At 42.3% G+C, this 26,705-nt stretch overlaps 1 protein-coding gene, 1 long non-coding RNA gene and 1 pseudogene across 15 annotated transcripts in view; 1 reads left to right on the top strand and 2 right to left on the bottom strand.

Moving 5' to 3' along the window:
• Nucleotides 1–26,705, top strand: part of ABCG2 (ATP binding cassette subfamily G member 2) — a 141,039-nt gene that overhangs the window by 58,844 nt on the left and 55,490 nt on the right. For 2 of the 14 annotated variants that reach the window (XM_015138719.3, XM_078001416.1), the window contains exon 1: nucleotides 21,179–21,462. The exons of 2 other annotated variants lie outside the window; for them this stretch is intronic. The gene's annotated coding sequence lies outside the window, so the exon portion shown is untranslated. 14 annotated transcript variants of the gene reach the window in all.
• LOC144340804 (large ribosomal subunit protein eL31 pseudogene) lies at nucleotides 16,317–19,202 on the bottom strand (annotated as a pseudogene).
• On the bottom strand, nucleotides 19,244–20,674 carry LOC144340809 (uncharacterized). The gene is made up of 2 exons (XR_013417230.1): nucleotides 20,522–20,674; nucleotides 19,244–19,447 (listed from the first exon to the last, which is right to left on the bottom strand). It is a non-coding gene; the product is annotated as an uncharacterized LOC144340809 (long non-coding RNA).

Below are 26,705 nucleotides of genomic sequence, written 5' to 3'. Positions count from 1 at the left end.
GCTGGGACTACAGGCGCCTGCCACCACGCCCGGCTAATTTTTTGTATTCTTAGTAGAGACGGGGTTTCACCGTGTTAGCCAGGATGGTCTCGATCTCCTGACCTTGTGATCTGCCCACCTCGGCCTCCCAAAGTGCTGGGATTACAGGCCTGAGCCACCGCGCCTGGCCTGTTTTCTTTTTTATTGTAGCGACAGGGTCTCACTACATTGCCCGGTCTGTTCTCAAACTCTTGGGCTCAAATGATCTTCCCATCTCAGTCTCCCAAAGTGTTGAGATTACAGGTATGAGCCACCATGCCTGGCCAACAATTAGAGATATGTGAACAATGACTGGATATTTGATGCTATTGAGAAAATTGCAGTCCCTGGCACTTCCACCAAAATAAAATAAAAGTAAAAATAAATTGTACATTGTTTAGATGTGATAATAGTGTTGGAGTTTGCTTGAAAGATAGAATCCATATCTGTTATAGATATCTGAAAATAGTGATGAATAAAAGTAGGCATTCGGAGCTTCCTAATGGAGGTATACAGTGACTAGAATGTATTATTGTCAAGTGATTGGACCTGAATCTACTCAATTTTTTAGATTCATAATTTTACAGTAAACAATGGAAGGCAAAAGGATGTGGTTAAAGAAACTATTTAGATGCAATCACACAGAACATAATTCCATTTCTTAAGTAAATCAATTGTGTAGTAGTTTGCTTTCTGAAATCTGTTTCAAAATAATCTGTGGGAAAGAGGGAAAAAAGGTCGATATCAATGAAACAAAGATTGGCTACTAGTTGATGATTGATACATAGGAGTTTGTCATACTATACTTTCTACTTTGGAAATGTTTCAGAATTTCCATGATAACAAGAAAAAGTGAATATGATGACCAATACAATTGAGGACTTCTATTTTTAGCGATATTGCAGTGTTAGAAATCCTGAAACCACTTGACCTACATAATAATGAAAAATACTTGATAATGTGTTAAACTGCTTTTCAATGTTTAGATGAGTCCACTAAGATCGGTAATGGAACAGGAGCAGAGACCTGGCAATTAAGCTACTCTTCGAAGTCCCTGTGTGCCTTGAACCCTACAATGCTATTTATGACCTAAAAAGTCCACTACACAGAGAAGATAGGGAACAAAGCCCTGAGTCTGCACAAAATGAAAGCTTATCTTCATGCATACTGTCTGGAGCTCAGAATGGGCACGCCAGAAAAAGAACCCATCCTGTAAAAGCAGAGAAAACATTTCCATCTTGGACTGGGCTATGAATTGAAGTTTTAAAAAAGAAGAAATAAAGCCTCCTTTAAGAATGTGTAGCCGCTGGCCAGATCTTAAGTGGTTTGGGATCTGAATCAACATTCTTTGCATGATTGAAAAACCACAAGTCTATACTTTATTTACTTACTAATTTAATTAATTAATTAATTAATTTTTTTTTTCCCCCTGAGACAGAGTCTTTCTCTGTCTCCCAGGCTGGAATGCAGTGGCATGACTTGGCGCACTGCAACCTCTGCCTCCTTGGTTCAAACAATTCTTCTTCCTCAGCCTCCTGAGTAAGCTGGGATTACAGGTGGGTGCCACTGTGCCCGGTTCATTTTTGTATTTTTAGTAGAGACAGGGTTTCACGAGGTTGGCCAGGCTGGTCTTGAACTCCTGACCTCAGGTGATCCACCTGCCTCTGCCTCCCAAAGTGCTGGGATTACAGGCGTGAGCCACCCAGCTCAGGATTTTTTTTTTTTTTTTTTTTTTTTTTGAGACGAAGTTTTGCTCTTGTTGCCCAGGCTGGAGTGCAGTGGCACGATCTTGGCTCACTGCAACCTCCGCCACCCAGGTTCAAGCAATTCTCCTGCCTCAGCCTCCCGAGTAGCTGGGATTACTGGCGCCTGCCACCATGCCCAGCTAATTTTTGTATTTTTAGTAGGCACGGAGTTTCACCATGTTGGCCAGGCTGGTTTCGAACTCCTGACCTCAGGTGATCCACCTGCCTCGGCCTCCCGAAGTGCTAGAATTACAGGCATGAGCCACTGTACCCAGCCTTATTTATTTAATTTTAGAGATGGGGTCTTGCCATGTTGCCCGGGCTGGAGTGCAGAGTCTACTTGCAGGCACAATCATAGCACACTGTGGCCTGGAACTCCTTTGGCCTCAAGTGATCCTCCTGCTTCAACCTTCTGAGTAGTTGGGATTACAGGCACATGCCATCATGCTGGGCCCCACACGTCTGTAATTCAAAGGCTGTCAGGATGGGTAATATTCCCAGGTATCTGAAAGCAAACACAAACTTTCCCAGATAAGTGTATCCTCCTCAGTCCTCAAAGAATTCCTGCAGATAGGCAGCCAACAAAAAATTCATAATTAAAAAAAAAGAGATCAAGCAAGCCATAGATAATAGAACCAGAAACACAAAGACTTTGGATATTATAATTATCAGAATTAAAGTAAATAACTCTGCTTGAAATGTTTTAAAATGTGAAGATGGCATTGAAAACATGAGGAAGAACAGGAGACAATCAAATAGCCAATTTGAAAAAGAACGAAATAGTATTTTTAGAAATAAAAAACCCTATCCAGCTGTGGTGGTGTGTGCCTGTAGTCCCAGCGCTCTGGAGGCTGAGGCAGGAGGATGGCTTGAGGCCAGGAGTCTGAGAACAAACAGCCTGGGCAATGTGGTGAGACCCTGTCTCCAAAAAAGTTGTAAAAAAAAAAATTAGCAGGTCATGTTGGCATGCGCTTGTAGTCCCAGCTGCTCTGGAGTCTGAGATGGGAAGCTTCCCTGAATCCAGGAGTTTGAAGCTGCAGTGAGCTATGAATTGTGCCACTGGACTTCAGCCTGGCAGCAGAGAGTGACCCCATCTCTAAAATAAAAAATAAAAATCATAGAAATTAAAACCCTGACAATTGAAATTAAGAATTCAAATGGATAGAAGATTAAACAGGAGGTTAATACAACTGTATAAGGAATTAGTGACCTGGAAAATATACATGAGGAAATTACCCAAGATCCTGCTACAGAGAGATAAAGATGTGGAAAATATGCAAGGATTAGAAAGAAGTTCCATCAGACTGTATACAGTAGTCCGCACTCATCCACAGTTTTGCCTTCTGTGACTTCAGTTACGGGTCCTCAAACTTGGTCCAAATATAGGTGAGTACAATGCAATAAGGTATTTTGAGAAAGAGAGAGAGTCTGGGCACGGTGGCTCATGCCTATAATCTCAGCACTTTTGGAGGCCCAGGTGGGTGGATCGCCTGAGGTCGGGAGTTCGAGACCAGCCTGGCCAACATGGTGAAACTCCATCTCTACTAAAAATACAAAAATTGGCTGGGCGTGGTGGTGGGTGCCTGTAATCCCAGATACTCGGGAGGCTGAGGCAGGAGAATCACTTGAACCCAGGAGGCGGAGGTTGCAGTGAGCAGAGATCATGCCATTGCACTCCAGCCTGGGCAACAACAGCGAAGCTCTATCTCAAAAAAAAAAAAAAAAACAAAAAAAACCCCAAAACTATCTATCTATCTATCTATCTATCTATCTATCTATCTATCTATCTATCTATCTGCCTATCTATCTGCCTATCTATCTATCTACCTATCTATCTATCTTTCATAATAATAATAATCAAACTCCCAAAGGTCAGGGATAAAGAATAAAACCTAAAAGCAGCAAGATAATAGAAACAAGTAACATACAATAGAGGTGCAATACATCTGGCAGCAGACTTTCTGTGGAAACCTTATAGGCAAGGAGAGAGTGACGTGACATTTTCTTTCTTTTTTTTTTGAGACAGATTCTCGCTCTGTTGCCCAGGCTGGAATGCAGTGCGTGATCTCGGCTCACCGCAACCTCTGCCTGCTGGGTTCTCCTGCCTCAGCCTCCGGAGTAGCTGGGATTACAGGCGCATGCCACCATGCCCAACTAATTTTTGTATTTTTAGTAGAGACAGGGTTTCACCATGTTGGCCAGGCTGGTCTCGAACTCCTGACCTCAAGTGATCCGCCCACCTCAGCCTCCCAAAGTGTTGGGATTATAGGCGTGAGTCACTGCGCCCAGCGACACGACATATTTAAAATGCTGAAGGGAAAAATACTCTTACCCTAGAATAGTGTATCTGGCAAAAATATTCTTCAAACAAGAAGGAGACACAAAGACTTTCCCAAATGAAAGCTGTGGGACAACTCAAAAGCTGAGGGATTTCATCAACACTAGACTTGTCCTACAAGAAGTGTGAAGGGAATACTTTAATCAGAATGAAAACGACATTAATGAGCAATCAGAACTCATCTGAAGGTACAAAACTCACTGGTAATAGTAAGTCCACAGAAAAATAGACTATTATAACACTGTACCTGTGGTGTGTAAATTCTTATCTGAAGTAGAAAGACTAAATGATAAACCAATAAAAAAGAACAGCGGCAACAACTTTGCAAGACATAGTAAATAAGATATAAATAGAAACAACAAAAAGGTAAAAAGCAATAGGATGAAGTTGAGGCATAGAGTCTTACTAGTTTCCTTTTTGCTTGTTTGTTTCTTTACACAAACAGTGTTAAGGTGTTAGCAGCTTAAAATAATGGGTTATAAGATAGTATTTGCAAGCCTCACAGTAACCCCAAACCCTAAAACATACAACAAATACAAGAAAAATAAAGCAACAAATTAAATCATATCACCAGAGAAAATCACCTTCACTAGAAGGAAGACAGTAAGGAAAGAAAGAAGACCACAAAAAAAAAAAAAAAAAAGAAAAGAAATAATAAAATGGCAGGACTAAGTCCTTACCTACCAATAATAACATTGCATGTAAATGGACCAAATTCTCCAACCAAAAGACATAGAATGGCCGAATGGATTTAAAAAAAATTTAAAAAAAATTTTTTTTTTTTTAAATGGATTAAAAAAAAAAAAAAAGCAAACCTGGCCGGGCGTGGTGGCTCAGGCCTGTAACCCCAGCACTTTGGGAGACCAAGGCGTGTGAATCATCTGAGGTCAGGAGTACGAGACCAGCCTGGCCAACATGACAAAACCCTGTCTCTACTAAAAATACGAAAATTAGCCTGGTGTGGTGGTGGGTGCTTGTAATCCCAGCTACTTGGGAGGTTGAGGCAGGAGAATTGCTTGAACCTGGGAGGTGGAGGTTGCTGTGAGCCAAGATTGCGCCATTGCACTCCAGCCTAGTCAACAAGAGTGAAACTCTGTCTCAAACAAAAAGCAAGACCCAATGATCTTGGGAGTATTGCAGTCTCCAGCTATTACTATACTGGGGCCTAGCTCTTTAGCTCTAATAATATTTGCTTTATATATCTGGGTGCACTAGACTCCACTAAAGAAAAGCCTAGACCTGATGACTTAATTGCTGAATTCTATCAAACATTTAAAGAAGAACTAATACCAATCCCACTCAAATTATTTCAAAAAATAGGGAATACTTCCAAACTCATTCTGTGAGGCCAGTGTTACCCTGATACCAAAATCAAAGACACATTAAAAAAATGAAACTATAGGGAAACATCTCTGATAAATGAGGACTGATGCAAAGTCCTCAACAAAATATTAGCAAACTGAATTCATAATACATTAAAAAGATCATTCATTATCACCTAGTGGAATTTATCCTAGGGATGCAAGGATGGTTCAACATATGCAAATCAATCATTGTGATACATCATGTTAACAGAATGAAGGACAAAAACCTTATGATTATTTTAATTGATGCTGAAAAAGCATTTGACCACTTTCAATATCCCTTCATAACAAATACCTTTTTAGAAAACTCGGTATAGAAGGAACATACCTCAATATAATGAAAGTCATTTATGACAGACCCACTAGTAACATACTGAACAGGGAGAAACTGAAAGCCTTTTCTCTGAGATCTGGAACACAACAAAGATGTCCACTTTCACCAGTGTTATTCAACATAGCACTGGAAGTCCTAGCTAGAGCAATCAGCCAAGACAAAGAAACAAAGGTCATCCAAGTGGGAAAGAAGTCAAATTATCCTTGTTTGAGATGTGATGATCTTATATTTGGAAAAACCTAAGGACTCCACAAAATAATTATTAGAATTGATAAACCAATAAAGTTGCAGGATACAAAATCAAGATACAAAAATCAGTAGTACTTCTATGTACCAACAGTGAACAATCTGAAAATGAAATCCCACTTACAGTAGTGACAAATAAAATTAAATACCTAGGAATTAACTTAAAGAAGTAAAAGATCTCTACAATGAAAACTATATAACACTGATAAAAGAAATTGAAGAGGACACCAAAAAATGGAAAGATATTTCATGTTCATGGATTGGAAAAACCAATATTATTAAAGCGTTCATAGTACCCCAAATAATCTACATATTCAATTCAATCTCTATCAAAATATCACGACATTCTTCGTTAGAACAGAAAAAACAACCCTAAAATTTATATGGAACCACAAAAGACCCAGAATAGCCAAGCTATCCTCAGCAAAAAGAACAAAATTGGAGGACGTAACATTACCTGACTTCTGATTTTACCACAGAGCTATAGTAACCAATAGAATCATACTGGTATAAAAATAGACATATAGACAAATGGAACAGAATAGAGAACCCAGAAGCAAATCCACACACCTACAGTGAACTCACTTTTGACAAAGGTGCCAAGAACATACACTGAGGAAAAGACCACCTCTTCAACAAATGGTGCTGGGAAAACTGGATATTCATATGCAGAAAAATGAAACTAGACTCCTATCTCTTGCCATGTACAAAATTCAAATCAAAACAGACTAAAGAGTTAAATCTAAGACCTCAAACTATGAAAGTACTCTAAGAAAACACTGGGGAAACTCTCTATGAGATTGGATTCAGCAAAAATTTCCTAAGTGATACCCCACGAGCACTGGCAACCAAAGCAATAATGGACAAATGGGATCATTTCAAGTTAAAAAGCCTCTGCACAGCAAACGAAACAACAGTGTGAAGAGACAACCCACCGAGAGGGAGAAAATATTTGCAAACTATCTAGCTAACAAGGGACTAACATCCAGAGTATATATGGAGCTCAAACAACTCTATAGGAAAAAAAAATCTAATGATCTGATTTTAAAATGGACCAAAGATTTGAATAGCCATTTCTCAAAAGAGAATACACAAACGGCAAACAGGCATATGAAGAGGTGCTCAGCATCATTGATTATGAGAGAAGTGCAAATCAAAACTACAATGAGATATCCTCTCACCTCAGTTAAAATGGCTTTATCCAAAAGACAGATAATAACAAATGCTGGCAAGGATGTGGCGAAAAGTGAACCCTTGTACACTGTTGGTGAGGATGTAAATTAGTACAATCACTATGGAGAACATTTTGGAGGCTCCTCAACAAACTGAAAATAGAGGTACCATATGATCCAGCAATCCCATTGCTTGGTATGTACCCCAAAGAAAGGAAATCATTATGTCAAACGGATATCTGCATTCCCATGTTTGTTGCAGCATGGTTCACAGTAGCCAAAATTAGGAAGCAACCTAAGTGTTTGTCAACAGATGAAGGGATAAATAAAATGTGGTACATATACATAATGGAGTACTATACAGCCATATAAAAGAATGAGATCCTATTATTTGCAACGACGTAGATGGAACTGGAAATCATGATGCTATGTGAAATAAGCCAAGCACAGAAAGCCAAACATTGCATATTCTCACTCATTTATGGGATCTAAAAATGAAAACAATTGAAATGGAGATAGGGAGTAGGAGGATGGTTATCAGAATCTGGGAAGGGTATTGGGGGGTGGGAAGGAGGTGGGGATGGTTAACGGGTACAAAAAAATAGAATGAATAAGAGCTAGTATTTGATAGCACAGTAGGGTTACTATAGTCAATAATAATTTTTTTTTGGCAGGGAGACAAGAGCCTTCCTCTATCCCCCACGCTGGATTGCAGTGGCACCATCTCGGCTCACTACAACCTCCGCCTTCCAAGTTCAAGCAATTCTTATGCCTCAGCTTCCCGAGTAGCTGAGATTACAGGCGTCTGCCACCACACCTAGCTAACTGTTTGTATTTTTAGTAGAGACAGGGTTTCGTCATGTTGGCCAGGCTGGTCTTGCACTCCTGACCTCAGGTGATCCACCCGCCTCGGCCTCCCAAAGTGCTGGGATTACAGGCATGAGCCACCTCGCCCAGCCAATAACAATTTAATTGTACATTTTATAATAATGAAATGCGTAAAACTGGATTGTTTATAACACAAAGGATAAAATCCTGAGGAGATGGCTACCCCATTCTCCATGATGTGATGATTATACATTGCGTGCCTGTATAAAACATCTCATGTATGCATAAGTATATACACCTACTGTGTACCCACAAAAATTAAAATTAAGAATTAAAGAAAATAGATTGGCTGATGGCCTTGTCACACACAGTATAATGCTTCTTAGTCTAATATTATGATGACGTAGGGAAGACTAAAATATAGTTCTAGGTGAGATGTTGACATCATATATTAGGTATGCCAACCGGATGTGAAAAAAATGCCAGGTCACTGTATAATGAATCATAAGTTTATTTAATGCTGATTGTACTTTTAACTTTAGTTGCTCCCACAAATAAAGTCTTATCTCTATAGGCAATAAAATATTTATAGTAGTCAGAAATGGATCATATGAAAGGTCAGTCTTTCATGAAACTCTTCTCCATTTTCACAGCAAGGCGGATTCAGGTGAGGGTAGATAGGTTCCTGAATTACATAAGCTCATCTTTATTATTCAGACAACAAATATTTACTGAGTATTCCTTGTGTTCAAGGCACTGAACTAGGTAATATATGGAAATATCCTGAGATGTAAGACATGCTTTCCTATACCTCGTAATTTTCCATTTGTGAAATCCCAAGATTTTCAGACCTTGATGTCAGCTCTAGCTTCTTTGTCTTTTACCTTCAATGTTCTATCAGTCACCAGCTTCTGTAAATTCTTCATTTACAATGTTTCTTTGATGCCTCTTTTCTCAGTTTAAGTCATCTCTTTAGTTCAATCATTTTTTTTTTTTTAATTTCCGGACTGATCTCTGCCTTCCCACATCCCCCCATCCATTCTGTACATGAACAGAATAACCTTTCTTTTTCTTTCTTTTTTTTTTTTTTAACTTTTACTGTAGTTTCAGGGGCATACGTGAAAGGTTGTTGTATAGGTAAACTCGTGTCACAAGGGTTTGTGGTGCAGGTTATTTCATCAACCAGGTATTAATCCTAGTACCCAAGTTATTTTCTCTGCATCTCTCCCTCCTCCCAACCTGCGCCCTCTAGTAGACCCCAGTGTCTGTTGTATCCTTCTTTGTGTTCATGAGTTCTCATCCTTTAGCTCCCATTTATAAGTGAGAACATGTGACACTTGGTTTTCTGCTCCTGCGTTAGTTTACTAAGGATAATAGTCTCCAGCTCCTTCCATGTTCCTGTAAGACATGATCTCATTCTTTTTTACGGCTGCATAGTATTCCATGGTGTATATATCTTCCACCCTCATGGTATATACATATACACCAGTGCATTTTCTTTATCCCATCTGCTAATTATGGGCATTTATGTTGATAAGATTAACCTTTCTAAAACATTACGTTTATAACTGAAAGAGGAGCCGGTTGCTCATTGCCTGTGGAATGAAGACAAAATAACAAGAGTGAGGTATGATAAAGAGTGAATTTTGTTATCCATTGCCGGCAAGGAGGAAAGTGGTCAGAATACGTTACAAAAATGTCCACTTTCCAATTTGTGGAGAGAGGGCAGGGGTTTCAGAAGAGGGGCTCTGAATGCAGGAGAGGCAAGGGGGCTAGTAGGTGCCAGGTGGCGTGGGCTTGCCCCAGTAGCTTATCTTGAATTATTGTTCCATCTGGTGAAGGGGCCAGCACCTTCGTGGGCTCATCCAAGCTACAAATCAATCCCAGTCCGTCGTGCAGTCAATATCTAGCTGGGAGTGAACTCTGGCCTAGAAGTAATCTCCGGCTGGGGAGAGAATCCCAGAAGTGCCTGTTTTTGTGTCAGGATTAGGCCCCTGAACATTCTAAAGAAATATATGACCAGATAAGTGAGTATGATGTGAGCTTAACTAGCATCCAGGTAAATAAATGTGCATAAGGCATGGGAGCATAAGGTGGGAAAGGGGAGGGAATAGAGTGTTAAAACACATTCAAAGGCGTATTTCAAGACAACAGAAAACACATGTGTGGTTCATCTCAAAGCTGTGTCTGGAGACTGGCGAGAAAGGAGGAAAGAAAAAAAAGTTTAAAAATGCAGCTTTTTTGTTTGTTTGTTTGTTTTTGAGACAGAGTCTCACTCTGCTACTCAGGCTGGAGTGCAGTGGCACAACTTGGCTCACCGCAACCTTCGCCTTTCGGGTTCAACCAATTCTCCTGCCTCAGCCTCCCGAGTAGCTGGGACTACAGGTGCATGCTACCATGCCCGGCTAATTTTTGTATTTTTATTAGAGACAGGGTTTCACCATGTTGGCCAGGCTGGTCTCGAACTCCTGACCTCAGGTGATCCACTATCCTCGGCCTACTCAAAGTGCTGGGAATACAGGCGTGAGCCACTGTGCCTGGACCTGTGTCTTGTTTCTCTTCTTTAGTGCCAAACATGGGACCTAATGTAAGGGAGCCCTCAAAACAACATTGCTTAATGAGGGGTTGGATGACATCTGCTTGAGGGAGAAATGGAATCATCGTTTACTTATTTACTTTCTTCTACAATATTGATCGTCTTGCTATTTTTCTGTTTTGTTTGTGCTGTTTGGAGCATAATCAAAGGGAGAAAGTAGTTTCACATTTTGGGCCTCCATTTAGCCATACTTGTGGATGATGGGTTTAACTGACCATTAGAACTCTTTTCCAATCTACACTTTAGGGTGTATTGCCAAACTGGAAAGTACCCAAAGGCCCATCAAGAGTAGATAAATAAATTATATTGTATTCACACAGTGGAATCCTGCATAAAGATAAGAATGAATATGGCTTTGTGACTTGCAAAATATATAAATTTCATGCAGATAATATTCAATGAAAGAAGTCAGTCTCAAAATGGTAACTACTTGCTTGGTTGGGCATGATGGCTCATGCCTGTAATGCCAGCACTTTGGGAGGCCAAGGCGGGTGGATCATGAGGTCAGGAGTTCCAGACCAGCCTGGTCAATGTGGTGAAACACCATCTCTACTAAAAATACAAAAATTAGCCGGGCATGGTGGTGCATGCCTGTAATCCCAGCTACTCAGGAGGCGGAGGCAGGAGAATCGCTTGAACCCAGGAGGCCGTGGCTGCAATAACCTGAGACTGTGTCACTCCACTCTAGCCTGGGTGACAGAGGGAGACCCTCTCTCTCAAAAAAAAAAATAATAATAATAACTACTTCATTTATATACAGTTTTAAACAGACACAACTAATATATAATGATAGAAGTCAGAAAGAATGGGATGACCTTTGGGAGGGATGACCTTTAATGGTAATAGATGTTACCTTTGGAAGGGCTGGAGCTTGAGGGAGGCTTATGTGGCATTGCTAGTACACTTTTTTTTTTTTTTTAATCTGAGTGATAGGTATACAGGTGTGTTCACTTCATAAATATATATCAAGCTGTCCACTTAGATTTCCTGTACTTTTTTGGTATGGATGTTATACTTCCCTACAAAATTTAGTTAAACAAAAGACTTTTATAGGTACTGAAATGTAGTTTGGTGAATTCTTAACATTTAACCTTTTAGCCTATCTGCAGAGACAACTCTTATATACTCTACTGTACTTTCTGACCCTGCAGGTTAATTATCAATACCTAGGGGTTTTTTCTTTATTTCAGTGCAATCTAATTTTTAGAAGTGAACTTTATAACCAAATAAACTTTAAACTTTATAACCAAATGAACTTTTTTTTTTTTTTTTTTTTTTTTTTTTTTTTGAGAGGAAGTCTACCTCTGTCACCAGGGTGGAGTGCAGTGGTGTGATCCCAGCTCACTGCAACCTCTGCCTCCTGGGTTCAGGCGATTCTCCTGCCTCAGCCTCTCAAGTAGCTGGGACTATAGGCGCTTCCTGGGTTCAAGTGATTCTCCTGCCTCAGCCTCTTGAGTAGCTGGGACTACAGGTGCATGCCACCACGTCCAGCTAATTTTTGTATGTTTAGTAGAGATGGGGTTTCAGCATGTTGGCCAGGATGGTCTCGATCTCCTGACCTCGTGATCCACCTGCCTCGGCCTCCCAAAGGGCTGGGATTACAGGTGTGAGCCACTGCACCTGGCCCCAAATAAACTTTATAACCAAATGAATTACTTCTCAATTGGTCTCTTATCTGCTATATAAAGCAAGTTATACGAACCAAGGTGCTCTGGCTCCAGCATCTGGGCTCTTACTACCCCCATGATCCCCTGCCCCCTCCCCCATGCTGTCTCTCTGTGTGTAAAACCCACCTTCTGTTCACTTTCCATGTCTAAAAGACTTTGACACCTGCTTTTTGACCTTTCTCATCTCTCCAAGATTATTGCTATCTTGGTTAACTTCTGTGTTTATTTTGATGATCATCCCATCACCCTAGCTTCTGTGCTCTCTGATCTCAACTCCATCTCCAGAATTGGCAGAATTCTAAAGATCTCCCTCTCCCCTAACCCCTACAATTCTAGTTCATTCCCTGGTTATTTCATCAAACACTAATCCAGGTACTGATCTGAAGGATTTTGAAGATATAACTAAAATCCTAAGTCAGTTGACTGTAAAATACCAAGATTGTAAAGGTAGACCTGATTTAATCATATAAGCCCTTTAAAAGGCAGAAAGAGCCTGGGCATGGTGGCTCACGCCTGTAATCCCAGAACTTTTGGGAGGCCAAGGTGGGTGGATCACCTGAGGTCAGGAGTTTGAAACCAGCCTGGCCAATATGGTGAAACCCCGTCTCTACTAAAAATAACAAAAATTAGCTGGGCATGGTGACACATGCCTATAGTCCCAGCTACTCAGGAGGCTGAGGCAGGATAATTGCTTGAGCCTGGGAGGCGAAGGTTGCAGTGAGCCGAGATCATGCCACTGCACTCCAGCCTGGGAAAAAGAGCGAGACTCAAACTGTTTTGAAAGTGGAGGGGCCACATGAGAAGAAATGCAGGCAGCCGAGAGGAGCTGAGGGTGCCCCTGGTTGACATTCAGCAAGGACACAGGAAACTCAGTCCTGGAACCAAAAAGAAATGGATTCTGCCAATAACCTGACTCTGCTTGGTTTTTTAGAGAAGAGCGTCCAGCTAAGAGTTCAGCTGGCTGACACTTTGACTTGGCCTCATGATACCCTGAGCAGAGTCTAGACTTCTGACCTCCACAACTGGGAGATAATAAATGGGTATTGTTTTAAGACAATAGCTTGATGGTAATTTGTTACTCTAGCAATAGAAAACAAATACACTTCCCTTCCACTTCCATAACTTCACTCTTGTGTTCAAACCGTGGGACCTTATCAAAACCTGGAATGTGAATATTAAATGCCAGCATCCCACTCAGTGACCTGATCCTCCTGTTTCAGCTCTTGCCATCTCCATGTGACCCCTCCATGTACTTTCTTTCTCCCTACCTATTCCTGGTTTCGCTTTCCTATGACGGTGAATCACTTCACTCACACGACTCCTTTGCTTCATCTTTCCATTGCCTTACCCACCCAACAAAACCGTACCCTAACCCTTTACCTTTACATCTTTGTGAATGAGAAAGCCATGCCCATTTGCAGCTTTCAAACCACTGTTTAGAGTCCCATCCCAAGTAGTAGGGGCCTTGGTGTTGCTGTGCAGTCTCTGTCTCATATTAGTGTTGGGAGAAAAAACTTCCTCTGCCAACGTAGGTCCAGTGCTTGGGGGCCTGTAAATTAACTGGCAATCGATGGATGAACAGGAGAATAGACAAGGTTTATTTACACTTATTCAGGTGAAGAGACTCTCTGTACAGTTAGGGATGAGAGTTTATATGCCAATAATATGGGAAAAGAGAGGAGGAAAGGGATCTATGGGAAAACAAATATGCTTTTATGGAAAGACAAATGGGCTTTTAGGGAAAGAAATGATGGTATGACAATTTGTGATATGTTCAGTTATGCAATTTGTCATTCAGGTGCAAGTGGTCTCCTTCCTGGCAGTGGAGTTTTCTTCCAGGCAGTAAAGTCTCCTTATTGGCAGTGAAGCTCCCCAAGAGGGAATTTATGGCAGCTTCACTCTCTGAAAGCTCTGCCTTTAGTCAAATAAGGGAAGCTCCAGAAAGGCTTCTTTCTGTATCTTAAATGTTTCAGTTTAAAACACTCTTCATACCAACTCAATGGGTGCCAGTGGGTCCCTCCATTAGCATCCTCTTCCATTTCCTTGGGGCCGTGTGGTGAGCAGAAAAATGACCTCTCAAAGGTGTCCATGTCTTATTCCCCAGAATGTGAATGATAGGTTACTTAGCGAAGGAGAATTAAGGTTCCAGATGAAATGAAGATTGTTAATCAAATGACTTTCTTTTGTTGTTTGAGATGGAGTCTCGCTCTGTTGCCCAGGCTGGAGTGCAATGGCACAGTCTTGCCTCACGACAACCTCTGCCTCCCCGGTTCAAGTGATCTCCTGCATCAGCCTCCCAAGTAGCTGGGACTACAGGCTCATGCCACCATGCCCGCTTGATTTTTGTATTTTTTGCAGAGACGGGGTTTCACTATGTTGGCCAGGCTGGTCTTGAACTTCTGACCTCGTAATCTACCCGCCTTGGCCTCCCAAAGTGCTAGGATTATAGGTGTAAGCCTGCCCAAATGACTGTACCTGGCCTAAATAACTTTAAAATAGGGAGATTATCCTGGCTTATCCAGTGGGCCTATTGTAATAACAAGGGTCCTTAAAGGTGGAAGAGGGAGGCAGAAGAAAATCAAAGACGTGATGACAGAAGCAGGGTCACAGAGCTGCTATACTGCTGGCTTTGCAGATGGAGAAAGGGGCCAAGAGCCCAGGAATGCCCGTGGCCTCTACAAGATGGAAAAGATTCCAGAAAGGAACACAGACCTGCCGACATTTTGATTTTACACCACTAGACCCATTTTAGACTTCTGACCCGTAGAAATGTAATATACTGGTGTTGTCTTAAACCACTAAGTTTGTGGCAATTTGTTATGGCAGCAATAGAAAACTAATACAAGCCTATTCAAATATTCATCATTTTCCCAAATCCTGAATCAGGCATTCACACCCATACCCTCAGCACATCCATCAACTTCAGAGAGAAAGTATAGTTATGGGCCAGATATTTATTTCAATTTTCTGTAATTAAAGCATTTACCTCAGCCAGGTGTGGTGACTCACACTTGTAATCCCAGCACTTTGGGAGTCCGAGGCAGGCAGATCCCTTTGAGGCCAGGAGTTCAAGACCAGCCTAGGTAACATGGTGTGACCCCGTCTCTACTACAAATACAAAAGTTAGCCAAGCATGGTGGTGTGTGCCTGTAATCCCAGCTACTTGGGAGGCTGCGGCAGGAGAATTGCTTGAACCTAGGAGGTGGAGGTCGTGGTGAGTTGAGATTGTGCCACTGCACTCCAGCCTGGGCAATAGGGTGAGACTCTGTCTCAAAAACAAAAAACAACAACAACAAAAAATCCATTTACCTCCATGAGGATACATCCAACTTCCTTCCCTTTTGTGACAATTTTTTGAAAAGTTTCTGTATTAGTATGTTCTTACGCTGCTAATAAAGACATACCTGAGACTGGGTAATTTATAAAGGAAAGAGGTTAATTGACTTACAGTTCGGCCTGGCTAAGGAGGCCTCAGGAAAGTTACAGTCGTGGCAGAAGGGGAAGCAAACACATTCTTCTTTACATGGTGGCAGGAAGGAGAAGTGCCGAGCAAAAGGGGAAAAGCCCCTTATGAAACCATTAGATCTCATGAGAACTCACTATCAGAACAGCAGCATAGGAGTAATCACCCTATGATTCAATTACGTCCCACCAGGTCCCTCCTGCCACACGTGGGGATTATGGGAACGACAATTCAATTTGGGCTGGGAGCCATGGCTCATGCCTGTAATCCTAGTACTTTGGGAGGCCGAGGTGGTGGATCACCTGAGGTCAAGAGTTCGAGACCAGCCTGGCCAACATGGTAAAACCCTGTCTCTACTAAAGATACAAAAATTAGTTGGGCATGGGGGCACGTGCTTGTAAGCCCAGTTACTCAGGAGGCTGAGGCAGTAGAATCACTTGAACCCACGAGGCAGAGGTTGCAGTGAGCTGGGATCACGCCACTGCACTCTAGCCTGGGTGACACAGCAAGACTGCATCTCAAAAAAAAAGATGAGATTTGGGTAGGGACACAGCAAAACCATACCAACTTCCATATATATATAGGCAATTTTATAACTTATTTGATGTATATGATGCTCAGTGGTTAGTTCTCATCCACATTGACTGACTGTAGATTTTTGAAAATGGCAACAGGTATATAAGTAATCAGATATATACCAAATTATAGAGATTGTTTGGTGAATCTTTAGCCTCATTACATTTTCTGAACAACTGTACACAGATGTGGTATGGAACATTCCTTATTCCTCTGGCCCAGACAGTTTTGTTGAACCTGGTATTAATGCACACATCTGGAGTTCCCATCTCCTTCATGGCAAATTTTCGGATCTCTCTGAGTGCCCCAGGGGCACACTTCTTGAAGCCCACTCTGTGAATGCGTTTGTGAATGCTGATGATGTATTCTTGGGTCACTACGTCATTTATGGCAGAACAGCCCTTCTTCTTGCCACTTTTCTTTGCAGGAGCCATTCTGCCTGGCCCAATTTGGAAAGGAAGAGCATGAGGGATTCTAAAGTTTCCTTTTCTTTTCTAATTCTAATTCCTCTGGATCCCATTTTCATTATGCTTCCCAAGGGACCTGATACTACCAACAACTCTTTCTTTATGGCTTGTCCTCTTGGCATGCACACATGTTCTAGTCTGTCTAATTCAAACCACGTGAATATTTTCTCTGAACCCTAAGATAGCCTCTACCTATATTCCTTTCTCTCACCTTCCTTTTATACTGAAATCTTTAGAAAGAGTTGTTTAAACTGTTTCCATTATTTTATTTACAATAACTGTTTGCACCATTATAGACTGAACTTTCTCTTGCCAAATTAGTCAAAAGCCTGACAGCTGTGAGCCGGGCTGTGGGAGAATACTGTGCACATAGCCTCTCGGCCACTGTTTTTTTATTTTCTTAACTTGGAGTGGTAATGAAAATAGATATACTCGGACAGAATACAACTGTTATATATGTAACCCAAATACCCCCAGGCCCATGGGGAATCCTGTCTGAAACCTGATCTTGCCAGGGGAAAATTGACCATTTTGGAGTTCACCTTTGGAGTAAGCACTAAGAAATGTAGCATACTGGGGCCTTACCAGCATTTTGCAACTGGTGCACAGGCATTCAGCAGGAGTCCCAATATGGGGCTCTATAAATACTGGGCAGTGACTCTTGTCTGATAAAATAAAAGAAAGGTCATGTGGTGGAGGGCAGAGGGCAATGGCTTGGAAGGCTGTGAGTCATTTAACCTTTAACCTTGTGCAAATCAGTCTGCTTTGCATTGGTGATTTATCTGTAAAATGAGGAAAGTCATCTAACATCTGACCTAAAGAGGAAGGTCCTTTTTCTCTAAAATTCTATGGCTAGCTCCAAAAACAATGCTAACTTACAAGTTAAAATGACTTATTTCTATACAATGCAATACATTTATAAAATGCTGGCTTTAATCTGAACTTATCAAATAGAATTTGATAAAGTATTAGGATGAGGTTAGGAACTAATATAACTTTAATTTTTATTTAATTTTCCACTGCCTCCCAATATAACTTTATTTAGCAAATAAACCGACCTATAAATATGAAACATCACAATCTAAAATATTTTTAAAATTAGACTAAAAGTAAGGAAGAATTTTTTATAGGTTTAGTCCTATTTCAAGTGAGGATATGACTCTAAGTATTGCCATGTGTCTTTATATGTTTATTTTATCAGTTCATTTTACTTTTAAACAAAATCCATTTTTTTGTTATAAAATTTATAATTTTCTAAATTTGTTACATTAAATTTAGAAACTTATACTAAAATACAAGATAAAAGACATTCCATGTTACTACCTAGAACAAATGAACACTTTCCTGCTATTTTCTTTCTTTTTTTTTTTTAAAGTGGGGTATCACTCTGATCATGGTTCACTGCAGCCTTGAACCCCTGGGCTCAAGCAATCCTTCCACCTCAGTCCCCCAAATAGCTAGGTCCACAGGTATGTGCCTTCACCTCCAGCTAAGTTTTTAAAATTTTTTTGTAGAGACAAGGACTCCCTGTGTTGCCTAGGCTGGTCTGGAATTCTTGGGCTCAAGCAATCCTCTGGTCTCCTCCCAAAGTGCTGGGATTACAGGTGTGAGCCACCACACCCAGTGTAATTAAAATTTTTTTTTTTTTAAATAGAGATAGGGTCTCACTCTGTTGCCCAGGCTGGTCTTGAACACCTGGGCTAAAGCAATTATTTCGCCTCTGCCTCCCAAAGTGTTGGGATTACAGGAGTGAGCTGCCACTCCTTGCCCAGCAATTTTCTATGTATAGGTTTTTTTTGTTTGTTTTCTTGACATGGAGTCTTGCGTTGTCACCCAGTGACAGGCATTGGCATGATCTTGGCAGTGGCATAATCTTGGCTCACTGCAGCCTCCACCTCCCTGGCTCCAGCGATCCTCCTGCCTCAGCCTCCTAGGTAGCTGGGATTACAGGCATGTGCCACCATGCCCAGCTAATTTTTTTTTTTTTTTTTTTTTTGGAGACAGTCTCGCTCTGCTGCTCAGGCTGGAGTGCAGTGGCGCGATCTCGGCTCACCGCAAGCTCCGCCTCCCGGGTTCACGCCATTGTCCAGCCTCAGCCTCCTGAGTAGCTGGGACTACAGGCGCCCGCCATCACGCCCGGCTAATTTGTGTGTGTGTGTGTTTTTAGTAGAGGCGGGGTTTCACCGTGTTAGCCAGGATGATCTCGATCTTCTGACCTCAGGTGATCTGCCCGACTGGGCCTCCCAAAGTTCTAGGATTACAGGCGTGAGCCACAGCGCCAGGTCTAATTTTTGTATTTTTAGTAGAGAAGGGTTTCACCGTGTTGGCCAGGCTGGTCTCGAACTCCTGACATCAGGTGACCACACGCCTCGGCTTCCCAAAGTGCTAGGATTACAGGCGTGAGCCACCGTGCCTGGTCTCTATGTACAGGGTTTTGATTTGTTTTTATTTTGCATAATTACAAAATGCTATATTCAACTAAGTATCCGTTTTTAAAAATGTGCACAGCAGTTTCATGTGTGTTTCCTCCATTTTTGTTCAGTCGCCTCCTGTAGGGCCTTCAGATCTTGCTTGAAATGTTTTCATTTTTTCTGGTATCATACAATTTTATTCTTTTCACTTATCTGGTTGAACTAAAAAGAAAATTAAAATAAAATGTATTCTTTGGAGATTTTTCAGTTTTTGCAAACAGTCCTTAACTGCCAGGTCTGAAAACTTTATCTTCGGTTTTTTTTTTTTTTTTTTTTTTTTTTTCTTGAGACAGTCTCCCTCTGTGGCCCAGGCTGGAGTGCAGTGGTGGGATCTCGGGTCATTGCATCCCCTGCCTCCTATGTTCAAGCGCTTCTCCTTCCTTAGCGCTTCTCCTTCCTTAGCCTCGCGAGTAGCTGGAATTACAGCCTCGCCACCACACCCAGATAACTTTTGTATTTTTAGTAGAGGCAGGGTTTCACCACGTTGGCCAGGCTGGTCTCGAACTCCTGGCCTCAAGCGATCTGCCTGTGTCAGCCTCCCAAAGTGCTGGGATTACAGGAATGAGCCGCCGCGCTGGCCTTAATTTTGTCTTAAAATGAAGTATGACTAATATATATTTCTATATGGGTCTTTAAGGGTCTTGAAACTGACAGAAATTAATTCAAAAGAATAATTTTACCCAAATGTTTGGGCGCACCAAAGCATGCGGTATGGTATTTTTAAATTTTTTTTAAAAAATTACGTAGAGTCAATTTTCTTATATAGGCTTCCTAGCTAAAACTTTCCTGCATTGAGTGAACCATTAATAGTTATTCCTAGTGTTGATTTAAACAACTTAAATGATATTATGATTTTTGTTTGTAAATGCAAACCAGGAAATATGTGCATGCAGGTACTAATTTCCTAGGGCAGACGCAGCAGATGTTGGGATGGCTACACTCACACAGCCTGATGGCCCGTTTCCTGAACATGTGCAATCACTTTCCAGCCTTTCCACACCATCAGAATATTGCACAGAAGTATGTCAGTCACAGGAGTATAAAGAATAACATTTAAACTATGGTAATATTTTCATTCAGTAAGTTTCTCCCCTTTGCCTCCCCGGGTTAGATTCAGTCCCTGACCTGATTTTTTAAGGCCCTGGGGCGCAAGCATCCACTTTCTCAGAAGCCCATTCACCAGAAACCACCCATTTAACTTGCTCTGGGGGCGAGCAGCGCTTGTGACTGGACAACCTGTGTGTCAGCGTCCCCGGGGCTTCGGCGCTCCGGCCAGTGGCGGCGACCAAACCCATCTAGGTCAGACGAGGTATTGATCAGCCCGAAGAGCGCCCGGTGATTCTCGTAGTTAAATCACCCCGGTCCATTCGTTCGATCTCGGAGGCGGGAGTGTTTGGCTTTTCCCTGCGTGTCCCGGCAGGGTGACCCTAGCCCCGCGGGAGGGCGGTGGTTCCCGTCCAGCTGGCGGCTCAGCGCCGCGGGATACGTGGGCGCTTTCAGCCGGGTCCCAGGGCGCTTATCGCGGCCCGGCAGACTGGACCGCGCCTCATCCCCGCCCGCGAACCCCGACCCAGGGAAACCCAGGGCGCTAGGGAGGGGCCACAGCGCTCAGCTCTGGCCCTCCATAGCCCGAGGCGCGGGATAGGAAGTTCGCGTCTGCACTGCCTGAGCTCGTTCTCTCGAGGTCCGGGTCTCCCGAGGCCGCCAACCGCCGGCTGCTATCGTGACCTGGAGCTGCAGCGCCTCCAGCGCCGGCCGCCGCGCTACGGGAGCGCTGAGGCCCACCGGGTGTGGTCCGGCGAAGGGGTTGTGCAGCGCGCGGGCTGTGTGCTGTGCCCACACAAACGGTTCCGGGCGTGCAGGAGGGAAAAGGCAGTGCCCGCCACTCCCACTGAGATTGAGAGACGCGGCAAGGAGGCAGCCTGGAGAGGAGCTGGGGAGGATTTGGCAACGCACCGTGCCGATGCTCGGTGGCCTTGTTAAGCGGAAACTGCTGCTTTAGGGTTTGTTTCGAAGGTCGGGCTGACTCATCCCAACATTTACATCAATAAGTGTTAAAGCTCTGCCTCTGAGCCCGCACATCCTGAGATCCTGAGCCGTTGGTTAAGACCGAGCTCTATTAAGCGGAGTGAGTAAATGGTAAAAGCCAATTGCGCTTAGAGTGTGTGTCTGGAAAGGTGGGTAGGCGTTGTATATATATATTTGTTGGAAAATAGATAACCTTTGAAACGAGATGACTGAGTTTTTTAGCCTCTCACAGTTTCATTTGAAAGTAGGTATGCAGTTTAAAACTGATAATTCAAAGTGGTTTTTCAGAAAATGATGCTCTGGTGCAAACTGATTCCGGCTCTCATAGTGTGTTAAGTGTGGGTTGGTAAAACTCTTGGCCTTCCTCCAAATGTATGAAGCTAAAGTTGATATTGGAAGGATAAAAACCTACTGAGCACGGAAGTTACTACAGGGAGAGGAAACATTTGTTAATGCTAATATTTTAAAGGAGTAGACCAATATATTGTCATTTACCTATTCCCTTTATCTTCTGGGAATAGGTAAATGACAAATTATTGCTCAATCCCTTTAAAGCTTTGGATGGTTTGCTAAAGAATTATGGAACTCCTTTTTGTAATTTTCTGTGGATAGATGAGTGTTCTTACTCCCCTCTCAGTCCTAGAGATATCCCCTAAAGCTTGGTTTTTAGGAGGATCTTACGACTCTCATTATTTGAATTTCAGCTAGTCATAAATAAATATAACAGAGTAGTAAGGAAGAGATGTTTTTGATTTATGTTCTTTACAAAACAGTGCTTTCAGAGTATGCTTTGACTGGATTATATAGATCTTGGTGAGGAAGGTTTCAGCGACAAAGATGGCATGTTAAGTCTATACACTTCTGTTATAAACATTGAAAGATGTTGATTATTTTAGTATTTATCTTATAATAACTTTTAATTGTGAAATAATTTGAGAGTTACTGAAAATCTGCAAAAAATAGTACAGAGAGTTCCCATAATATCATGCATAACAAGGGCCAAAACTAGTAACATGGGCCTGCCACTATAATACAATAAACTAAACTACAGGCTTTATTTGGATTTCACTTGTCTTTCCACTGTCTTTTTTTTTTTGCCCAGGATCCAATCGATGATCTCACTTTGCATTTAACTGCTAAATATCCTTAATTTTCTCTGATCTGTGACAGTTCCTCAGCCTTTCATTGTTTTTTCATGGACCTTGACACTAGTGAAGAAGACCCGGTCAGTTAATTTGTAGAATGCCCCTCAATTTGTATTTGTTTGATGTTTACTCTCATGTTTAGATGAATATTCTACATTTTGGGGAAAAATGTCAGAGAAGTAAAGTTTCCATCTCAGTATGTCATATTCGGTACATGATGTCAATACTTTTTTTTTTTTTTTTGAGACTGAATCATGCTTTATTGCCCAGACTGGAGTTCAGTGGCTCGATCTTGGCTCACTGCAACCTTTGCCTCCCAGGTTCCAGTGATTCTCCTGCCTCAGCCTCCTGAGTAGCTGGGATTACAGGTGCCTGCCACCACACCCGGCTAATTTTTTTATTTTTTTAGTAGAGATGGGTTTCATGTGGGCCAGGCTGGTCTCAAACTCCTGACCTCTAGTGATCCTCATGCCTTGGCCTCCCAAAGTGCTGGGATTACAGGCATGAGCCACCGTGCCCTAGCCGATACTTCTTATTACCTATGATGTTAATCTGTTTGCCAGGTTCCCTTTGTATTTGAGATCTTGGGAGAGAAACTTGAACTACCATTTCTCCTTAAACTTTTATTCATTAATTTAAGCATCCATTTGTGGAACATGTTGTTTAGTTTAGTTTTTTTTTTTTTTTCCCCCAATGGTTAAACAAAACCCCTATTTTCTTTCTTCTACGTGTTTTTTTTTTTTTTTTTTTTTTTTTTTTTTTTTTGAGATGGAGTCTCACTTTGTCACCCGGGCTGGAGTGCAGTGGCACGATTTAGGCTCACTGCAACTTCTGTCTCCCTGGGTTCAGCAATTCTCCTGCCTCAGCCTTCCAAGTGGCTGGGATTACAGGCACATGTCACCATGCCTGGCTAATTTTTGTATTTTTAGTAGAAACGGGGTTTCCCCATATTGGCCAGGCTGGTCTCGAACTCCTGACCTGGTGATCCACCCGCCTCGGCCTCCCAAAGTGTTGGGATTACAGGCATGAGCCACTGTGCCCAGCCCTTCTACATTTTTTAATTAAAATTCCCTTCTGTAGGGAAGAGTTGACCCTTCTCTCCTGTTCATTGATTCAGTTATTTGTATCAGTACGGGCTCATGGATATTTGTTTTGTTATATGGCTTATAATCCAATATTATCAGTGTTTAATCTGCTGCTCAAATTGTTCTGGCTTTCACCACTCGGACTTGCTTTTTCTTTCTTCTTCTTCTTTTTTTTTTTTTTTTTTTTTTTGAGATGGAGTCTTTGTTGCCCAGACTGGAGTGCAGTGGCATGATCTTGACTCATTGCACCCTCCGTCTCCCAGGCTCTAGCGATTCTTGTGCCTCAGCCTACCAAGTAGCTGGGATTACAGGTATGTAACACCACACCTGGCTACTTTTTGTGTTTTTCAGTAGAGACGGGGTTTTCCATCTGGTCAGGCTGGTCTCAAACTCCTAGCCTCAAGTGATCTGCCCGCTTCAGCCTCCCAAAGTGCTGGGATTACAGGTGTGAGCCACCATGCCCGGAGTCTTTTTCTTTTTTAATGCATTTCCTGATTTCCGGCATCAGAGAATGCTCAGGCTTATTTTGTATTTTCCATGTCCCAACCTTGGAATGATCCATTTCTCCAAGGCACTGGGATTATTTTGCTCTAGAATGGTATTAGAAGCTAAGATCTGGACACTGGATGTTGTGTTACAGTTCTTTTTTTTTTTTTTTGAGATGGAGTCTTGCTCTGTTGCCCAGGCCGGGGTGCAGTGGTACAATCTCGGCTGATTGCAACCTCCGCTTCCTGGGTTCAAGAAATTCTCCTTCCTCAGCCTCCTGAGTAGCAGGAATTACAGGCATGTGCCACCATGCCCAGCTAATTTTTTATGTTGTTAGTAGAGACGGGGTTTTGCCATGTTGGCCAGGCTGGTCTCGAACTCCTGACCTTAGGTGATCCACCCTCCTCGGCCTCCCCAAGTGCTGGGAATACAGGTGTGAGCCACCACGCCTGGCCTAGAGTTGCTTTTGAGCTTTTTATGTTTAATAAAAAGTTTGTGACTTAGCAAATGCTAAGTCTGAAAAGATTAGTATTGCCTTAAAGTTTTAACATTATAGAGGACCTGACTGGATTTGCCAATTTGGATTCAGTCTCTTATGGGAAAGAAATGAAATTGGTAGTATTTAGGAATTTTTTAAAGCTCCCATTTTTTTTTCTCAAATGAAACCCTGTCAGTGTTTCCAAAACAAATAATGCATATGTGAGCTTCTATTTATTAGGCTCTGGTAAGAAACCAGGATCATTTGATTAGCTGAGTAGCTTCAACTACATCCTAATATTATAATTTTGGTATCTGTTGATTGAATTCACAGTGAGAAAAAGATTTGAGATCCATATTTATGTTAGTCATACCAGCAATGAAGAAATACTGTGTTTATAATGAGGCATTATCTGGTCTGAGATGGTAACTGTACCCATGGATTAGAGAGAGGATCCCTTGCAATAATTAATGAGCCCTTCTGTGATTTTGGAGTATACACACATTACATGCTCCTTCTTTTCTATCTTTGTATGCTGGATCATGATGTTTTTTACTGTAGGTCTCAGAATTTTGAGAAGTAATGCTGCTGCTCACATCTAATTTTCTGTTCATAATTTTTTTTTTTTTTTTTTGGGACGGAGTCTCGCTCTGTTGCCCAGGCTGGAGTGCAGTGGCATGATCTCGGCTCACTGCATCCTCCACCTCCTGGGTTCACACCATTCTCCTGCCTCAGCCTCTCCAGCAGCTGGGACTACAGGCGCCCGCCACCATGCCCAGCTGTATTTTTAGTAGAGACGGGTTTCACCGTGGTAGCCAGGATGGTCTCGATCTCCTGACCTCGTGATCCACCCAACTTGGTCCCTCAAAGTGTCGGGATTACAGGTGTGAGCCGCCGTGCCCGGCCTCTGTTCATAATTTTTATTGCAATTCTGATGATTGAATTATAAACTGGAAGGGAGCAGGGATATTGATCTTTATGTAGTCGACACGTACTAGACTCATGGAGGAGAAGAACTGGGTTGTAGGCACAGTGCTGTGTGGTTTTGGGTGAATGTAACACTCAACTTGATTTTGCCTGTTCCTCTTGTTTCCCCCTGGGGGCTAAGGATTCCAAAATTTTCTAATCACCCACCTCACTGCTGCTCATCTTCCCACAGTGCCAATGTGGTGGAGTCAGCCTTGCAAAGGGAGAAGAGAAAGGGTGATGACTTCCCCAGAGCTTCTGCCACTGTCCTCCTCCCTATGTCTTCTAGCCCCAGTCACTACTCCTTTTATTTAAATTCATAGAGGCTTCTCTGTCAGTCCCCTCTTAAATGTAAATGAGTTATTCAGTTCCTATGGGCCTGAAGCTAAACCACTGTCATTTATTTTTGGCCTTGTTTTCCTAGTTTGGGCAGTGTTAGAGGAGGTCTGGAAATAGAATTGTTTGGGACAGGCAATTTTGCAGAACGTGCACAGATAAATAGGCTTCAGGAAGCTCTCATAGGCTACGGAGGGAGGGGTGCAGGACAGTGTCCTCATCTTGGCTCTTGATATTATTACGGTGGACTCTTATGTGGTCTCCCTGCGTTGTCCATACCCGTGACCAAAGTCAGAGTGATCCTTTAAACCAAGCTTATCCAACCTGCATGTGGCCCAGGATGGCTTTGAATGCAGCCCAACACAAATTAGTAAACTTTCTTAAAATATTATGTGATTTTTTTTTTAGCTCATCAGCTATCGTTAATGTTAGTGTATTTTATATGTGACCCAAGACAATTCTTCCAGTGTGGCCCAGGGAAGCCAAAAGATTGGACACCCCTGCTTTAAACATAGATGATATCATTTCTTCGCTCAGAACTTTCCTGTGCCTTCCAGTGTCATTTAGATCAGAGCCAAAGTCCTTCCTGTGGTCAGTGGTAGATACAACCTGAGTTCCTGCTCTCTTACCCTCCCTCATTCTGCTTCAGCCTCACTGGCCTCTTTGCTGTTCCTTAGACGAGCACTTGGACATATACTGCTCCTCCAGAAGGCCACCCTCAGAGCTCTGCTTGAGGGTCTCATTGGAAAGGCCTTCCGTGGCCACCTCTGTTACCCAAGTTGGAGTGCATTGTTGTGATCTTGGCTCACTGCAATCTCTGCCTCCCGGGTTCAAGCAGTTCTTGTGCCTCAGCCTCCCAAGTAGCTAGAATTACAGGTGTGCGCCACCACACCTGG

Source organism: Macaca mulatta, chromosome 5, assembly GCF_049350105.2.
Source record: "Macaca mulatta isolate MMU2019108-1 chromosome 5, T2T-MMU8v2.0, whole genome shotgun sequence".
Taxonomy (NCBI): domain Eukaryota; kingdom Metazoa; phylum Chordata; class Mammalia; order Primates; family Cercopithecidae; genus Macaca; species Macaca mulatta.
Note: the sequence above shows the minus strand (reverse complement) of the source record. Positions and strands in the feature narration are given on the sequence as shown.